The sequence below is a fragment of the Centrocercus urophasianus genome, unplaced genomic scaffold (genome assembly GCF_019232065.1).
Source record: "Centrocercus urophasianus isolate 14NV4802_14NV808 unplaced genomic scaffold, USGS_Curo_1.0 seq_12, whole genome shotgun sequence".
Classification (NCBI taxonomy): domain Eukaryota; kingdom Metazoa; phylum Chordata; class Aves; order Galliformes; family Phasianidae; genus Centrocercus; species Centrocercus urophasianus.
This window is the reverse complement of record NW_024884364.1, coordinates 49,949,353-49,955,764: the sequence shown is the minus strand read 5'-3', so window position 1 is coordinate 49,955,764 and position 6,412 is coordinate 49,949,353.

Sequence of the window (6,412 nt, the reverse complement as noted above, 5' to 3'; positions counted from 1 at the left end):
GCAGGAACATGGCTGGTCTGAAAAGCCATGTTGCTTTTCAGACCAGCCTCCTTAACAAGTTATTAAGTTGAAACAAGCTTTCAGAATATAGGGGAAACTGAACAGAATAAAAAGAAATTATGGATGTGGATGGTCAGCTGGGTAAATAGAGGACCTGTCGGTATTTTTGTGATCTCTCCATTTAAAATAGGCATACAGGTCTCAACCTTCTTGCTTCTTGCACTGTTTTCCCAGTGGAAGAGTTTGTATTGGCACAGTTTCCTTGCATGTCACATAACCTGTCTAAGGACATCAAGACTGAAAAGAGGAAGTCAGTGCCAGCGTCTGAGTTTCCAGCATAGTCCAAATCCTTAGAAACAAGAAAGAAAGCCCGCTGTGAGCTGAGTAAGTCCTCTCGGATATCTATGACTTTTAATGTCAGAAATGAATCAATTGTTTCTGTAGGACAGATATGGTTGGCATATAAACAGCTCCAACAAATTATTTTACATTTTATATTATACATATTGGTACTTTTGTTCTAAGTTCATAATGAAGCAATCCCACAAATACATAAATAAATAAATAAATGCTCATATAAGCAAGTTGTGTGTGCTATAATCAATGTGAGATTGTGCAACAACCATTTATAGATCTGTTTTGAACAGAGAACAGCAATTTTTAAGACAGATAATATAGCACATAATTTTTAATGGAAGAATGACTTCAAGTTCTATGAACTGGACTCATCTAAAACTGTGATGCAGATTTGGGAAGAGAGTAGTACTTAATAGCCAGGTCATTCTTCCATTGTATAAGTACTCCACTCACTGAAAATTGTTATAAAAAAATAATGAAGTTAATCTTAGAAAGAATATATTGTGTTCAGTTCAGTTCTACCTCATTTTCCAGAAACAATTCTAAGTACATCTTGAAGGGAAACAATTATTTCTGTGATGGAGGAGCAGCTACAGGAAGGGAATACTAGATTGGAAAGACCTATGATTTCTGTCACAGGCTGGATCATAAGGCACTGTACTGGCCGGTTCCAGGAATATCATTCTTAGCATGCTGATTTCTAGATCACTTAGCTCCCGTCTTCCACAGTAGTGAGAAATTAGATATTTAATGCAGTATTCTTCCTTAGTGAAATACTAAACAAGTATTTAAGTATAATATCACATGAGCAACAGCATAGTTAATTTTTATATTATATTATATATTATATAATTAAGTATATTACTTTCTTATGCAAATTACCATCCTTCTTAGAGGCTTTCTATTTCAACAGGCTGCATCTTCCACCTTATACAAAAAAGAAATCTTGACGTTGAACATGATGCTCAATTAATATTAAGGAGTACAGATAAGCATTTTTTTCTGGAATCTAACAAGAAAGGAATGTTAAACCTATCATGATATCCTTAATGATCATCTTAGCAATTGCGATGAAAGAAATCCTCGTAAAAATATCATTGCAGAAAATACCAAAATGAATTGAAGAGGACAAGAAATATTTTCTACATATAGTAAATAATTAGTAAGGCAAGTTCTATCAGATTTACTTATAGTTACCTAGAGAAACGACAGCTACTCTGGAATCATCTGTAAAACTGTGTTTAATAGATTGTTAAATAACTTACAAATGCGTTATTTGTCAAACAACACAGGCTATTAGCTTAGCAGCAAGAACTCTATGTGATAAACACTGTTTTTGAATTTAGAAGAATTTTGGCACCAAGTTTCATAAGCAACATTAAACACTGATTAAGGTCTTCCAGTAAAATTCTATTTGAAACAAGTTATTTGACAAGTAACATACTTTTAAGTTATATTACAATCTATTTAATTTCTTACAGCTGTGTAATACAGCATCCTCTATCCTTTAAACACTAGGAGTTTCTTCTTTTCTCCCTTTCACACTGACATATTTGGATCAGTCAGAGCTGTATACTGTTAAATCAACAGAATTCATGCCATGAGCTGAAAGTTTGACTATACAAAAAATAATTGTTACGTATGCAGACGCAAGTGTGAGAATACAAGTTAGCAGGAAGAGCTCTGGGTGTAACAGGAAAAGATAAAATATTTGATGTGATACTTATCTGATGATGCATCATTTTATGAGTTGTTTTTCATGCTGTAAAGTACTTGCAACACACATACACTTCATCTTCTATGGCCTCAAGGAGGCTTTTTGGTTGTTGTGGATTTTTCTGTGGGTTTATTTTTTGTGAGTGCATGTTTTTTTGTCAGTATTAACACATCTATATTTAAAAGTTGATAATTTTTAACTGTTTTCATTTAGTTAGAATTAAGTAATTAAGTGGTTAAGTTCAATTCTAAGTGTAACACAGGTTAGTTTACAGTGCTTTCTTTGAAAGATAGATCTCCTTTCAAGGAAGCCCTGGGTTTCTCCTGTTTTTCATCATCATGACCTCTCGTGCACTGTGTTTTCAATTTCCAGAAGAACTCTAACTACAGAACATAACTTTTCATAGGTAAAGATTAATATAAAGATTAATGATAGCCCACAATGACTTTCATGAAACACAGAGTTGTCTTCTGGTAGATCTCAGAATTTTGTCTGAATTAGGAGCAAATGCTGTATTTAGTAAAACATTTCTGGATATTAAATTTTTTTTCTTTTTTTTTTTTTTTTTTTTTTTTTTGGCTGTGTGGCTCTTTTTTAATCTTTTATATCCTGGGTATATCTAAGCTACATGTACATATAGATTCAACTATATCTAATGATAGAGATATATGTATCTAGCTGGTTATGTATATTTAGCTATAAAATTCACAAGATGGCTTTTAGTACTGGTCCCCCTAATCATAGGGAAAAAAAAAAAAACAAAAAAAAAAACCATTAAAAACTCAATGACTGAAAAATTATTAAGCATCTCCAGTTTGCTAATATTACTTCAGTTCATAAACTAAGGAGGTCTATAGGTTATAGTCACTCACAGTACTCTTGTAGCAGCTCATTCTCAACAACCACTGATCCATCATGATCCACCACATCACACAAGACAAAAAAAAAAAAAAAAAAGATGATCCTTAAACAGCAGGACAGAGAGAGGGAGAGAGAGACAGAGAGAGAATGAGAATATCAAGCTTCAGGGGACTTAACACAACTTTCATTAGGTTAAGGATTTTGTTATGTTAATTTACAAAAGATCTTTACAATTTCCTAAAGAATTATGGCTATAAATTTACGAAAACTGACTGAAAATATCCAGGCTGGATATAACTCTGGGCAGCCTGGTCTATTGGTTGGCAAGCCTGCCCATGGCAGAGGGTTGAAGACTAGATGATTTTAGAGGTCCTTTGCAACCTAGGCCATTCTATGATTCCATTCTATATAATGAGATTTCAGTCTGGCTGAAAGCAGAAGAAACATTTTCACAGACTCACTCTACAGTTTTATCAACAGACAAAACAGACAAAAAAGAAAAGAAAAGGAAAAAAAAGTATCATTCTATACAGCTTAAACTTTATAGGTGAACAGATAAGTTTGCATTCAGTATCAACCTAGTAACAGAAAATAAGATATCCTGTGCCTCAGGATAGGTAGGAGTTTCATTTTAGATTTGGAATATCTGTAGGAGATTAGAATAATAATTGTGTTTTTCTCTGTGCCACTTAAAAATGAAATCTGTGCAAGCAAGCTGCTTAAGACTTGATTGGACTTCAGGGATTAGAGTATGATAAGGCAACTCTGACTGTAAGAGACCTGCATGTGACCAAGAGTGGCTGAAACACAACAATAACTGTTAGATTTTCATTATGCCATTACCTTTTGCACTGACAAGTTAAAATCCTAGTGACATCTTTAGTTAAACAAAGTGATAAAAACCTTTCAGTGACTAAGATGGAATTGTAGGGGTATAGATTTAGTTAAATAATGATGTGAAGCTTGTTCAAGTTTTGAGACAAAAACTTGGGAGATTTATCTTCCTGTCGTTCTGTGATAGTGCATTATTTATACAATGAAAGATTTAGCTCTGCTGAATGGCAGTTGCTAAGGAGCACTTCAAAGTAAAAGCTCTGAAGAAGACAGGATTTTGCAAAACAATTTATGAGATTTCTATCGATATATTTAGGTGGTAAGACTGATGCATTCAGGTAACTTGGCTGCTCTTCCATCCACAAAAAAGTAAGGAAAGTTCTATCCCAGTCAAGGGGTTTGAAAAATACCACTCAAATGTCTTCTTTTGAAACGCAACAGGACTACAACAGAATCTACCTGGTGGAAATTCTCCTCTGATTGAAGCCATTCACAAGTCTGCTGCCTTCTGTCCAATGTTTCTTTTTGTACACATTTTTCTTGTGGCTCAGATACCTAGTTAAGGCTTTCAGTGGCAACAGGGAATCCCCGTCTCTCCAGCCAGCTTCAAAGATTTAGGCAGGAAGATGAGTCTGTTGTAATCAGAACTGGAGACAGAAATCATTTTCTGGGCAGAATCTCTCCATCTCCTTCTCATTGGAAACATGTCCATTTCCCTCTCCCTCTCCCTCACTCTGTTTCTCTGATCTTCCATATTCATGACTTAACAAACACACTAATACTGCAATATGGTTGAAATGACAACCAGCTCAGAATTTTCTGCTTTCAGTTTCACAGTGTTGAGACTTCTAACATATATGAAGCAAACTAACAGTGTTTCTATATTAGACTATTGTTTTTTGTTATCCCTATGAACAATTTCTTACAAGAACAATATTAAAATTCACTTTAAATTGATATGGCAAATCACTGTTTTTATTTCATGCTGTTATTATTGTTCTCTGCTTGCTTTTTCTCTGTGTATGTGATTTAGATCAGGTCATCAGCTTTAAAAAATATGCATCCATAACAACAGACAGCATAGGTAATACATGGGAGCAGGAAAGAGGAAGAGAGAGAAATGGAGAGGGAAGCAAGAACTTTTTGTTTAGCCAGGCATTTTCTGAATGTTACCAAGCTTTTAATGCTACTGCAATGTTCTTTAACTCTACAGTATTTGATGGTGCAATAACTAGGTTTTATGCTGTAAGAGTTTGGGATGGTCTCTTTAATCCCTGGTAAAAACAAAGTATAGCATCTCCTAGATAAATTAAATGAAAATTTCATGCCATACTTCTCTGTCCTGTTCTGCAGTAATGCATATACCAAAAATATACTGGTATACAGTTGCTGAGGTGTTTTTCTCTTTTTCCTGATAATATTCATTGTTTCCAAAACATAAGGATATTTGATGACTAACAACACAGTCAAGAAGAATTCAAGAAACAAGAGTTTTCAGATGTAGAGTTTCACACTATCTCTCTGGAATTTAACAGCATGTCAGCAGTAAGATAATTATGTACTGTATGTCTTTCTGTATATATGTACATATTTAAGAATATAGGAAGGTTTATTTTTAAGGCTTCTTTTTGCATCGTTTGTTTAATCAAATCTGTGCACTAATTTGTTAGAATACAAAAATGTTTTGGGTTTAAATAAGGAACATTTGTTCCTGAGGGCAAATCAAAAAAGACTTGATGCAAGAGTAAGAAATCAGAATGTTTTATTTAAATTTGACTAAAATAATATATTGTGGCTAGTCCTCTTTTCTAATCTAGGTCACACATGAAAATGAAATCTGAAGTATTAACTAATCCAAGTCCTTCCAAATCACAAGACTTTAAGGTGGTAACTGATCAATTTTCAATAGACATCAAAATCATCAAAATTTCAGAACTACGGTTTGCACCCATGGATCTTACAAACCTTTTTCTTCTTAGGGCTTATTTATTTATTTATTATAAACAATTCTTTTAGTTTAACCTATGACATTTTTTCTATAGAGCCAGGGAGAAATTAAGACAAATTGTCCACTTTCATGAACACAATTTACATAAAAAGTGAATACTTCCTGGCATACATGTAGGTCACTCCGAACCTTCTGTTTATTTCAATGGAAGTTACAACAGATATTAAGATCATAATAACACTATCTTTCTTACCAGTGATAAACACAAGCCTGAATGTTGTGCTTGAAAACTGCATGGCCATCTGGAACATTGCAGTCACCACTGCTGAAATGCACAACCTACTCATATTCACTGTTTGGTATCCATAAGCGTTCAGCATGCATTGATGAATGTCAATGCGTGCATTTTTTTCTGCCTGCAGCAATTAAATTCAATACCTTTGCTTCATTCACACTTCCATGTCAGACACCATTCTGTCCCTCTGTTGCCATCTGTCACACAGCAACAAAATGTAATGGGATATTAGGCAGGGGTTCAGTCTGTACTACCATATTGTCAACATCTGCCTCTGATGTTGTGGGCCAACATAATAACATAGAAGGCATTACTTTCAGAGCAACCTTCTTATTGAGACTTGAATACTTTCAAGGTAGAGCAAATAAAAAAAAAAAAGAAGAAGAAAAAAAAAAAAAAA